Genomic DNA, 1,183 nt, shown 5'->3' on the forward strand with positions numbered 1-1,183 from the left:
TATTATATAAATACTCAACATGTTCATGCTTCAATTCATATATTCATCTAGTTTTTATAACACATATATGTCTCACTTTTCCTGTCCCCGCTGTTCCTCTACTCGCTCACCTCACTCATCGTATTTCCTAACTCTATTGCCACAGACGGAATGTTGGGGATCATACGATGTTTCCTCATGATAGCGTTGATAAGCGTTCCGACTCAGGCGCTATTCGACAACTGGCTGAGTCTTTCGAATAACCCTGTTTTCGGGGGAGTGCTGAGTTATGTAAAAGGTGTGACACTGGATCTATGGGTCTGTGCGTGTGAAGTATGCCACTATTCGTGGTGATGTCTGGTCTGGTTGTGTACAAATAGAGCGTGCGAATTGTACCAGAGTACAAGCACATGTTGCGTATACGTTTGTGACGTGTGGTAGTGGTATGCTTTGTCTGACAATTGAACCCCAACCTATACTGTGGTTGACCGACTTGAGATGAAATCTATTTTGCTTGACTTATTAACCGTAGCATACCTGAGTACCTGTACATCCGCCATGAAACCGTTCCATTAAGTGATCATGGCAGCGATGAAGCTATGTTCGTTTAACATAGATTAATATATTTAAATATATATATATAGCTTTGTACGTAAACATACACACACCGATATATATATAAATTTAATTTACATGCACATATATATGTATATATATATATATATGTGTGTGTGTGTGTCTGTGTCTATGTGCCTGTGTGTCTGTGTGTCTGTGTGTGTATGTATGCATGTATATGTTTATGTATATGTAGAAGTAAATATATATATATGTGTGTGTGTCTGTGTCTGTGTATGTATGTATGTATATACGTGATCCTTTCGCGTCTACATATTCCGTTAGTTTGATTGTTGTATTGTTTTAGGCAGTATTGCTCTGTTTGGCTTCTCCGTAGTTGTTGATCATATCTCACTCGTTTGCAGACCAATGTAGGTATATCGAGCCCTCTACAATAGCGGTTGAGGTGAAGAAGACTCTGAGTGATCCGCTGTACGGTCTCGTCGGTCGAGCGCTCGTCATCAGCCAACTCAGAGCATTGTATGTGTATTGATATATATGTATATTCCTGATAGTATACTTATATATATTATATATATATATATATGTGTGTGTGTGTGTGTGTGTGTGTGTGTGTGTGTGTGTGTGT

The sequence above is a fragment of the Sphaeroforma arctica genome, assembly GCF_001186125.1.
Source record: "Sphaeroforma arctica JP610 unplaced genomic scaffold supercont1.409, whole genome shotgun sequence".
NCBI classification, from domain to species: Eukaryota; class Ichthyosporea; order Ichthyophonida; genus Sphaeroforma; species Sphaeroforma arctica.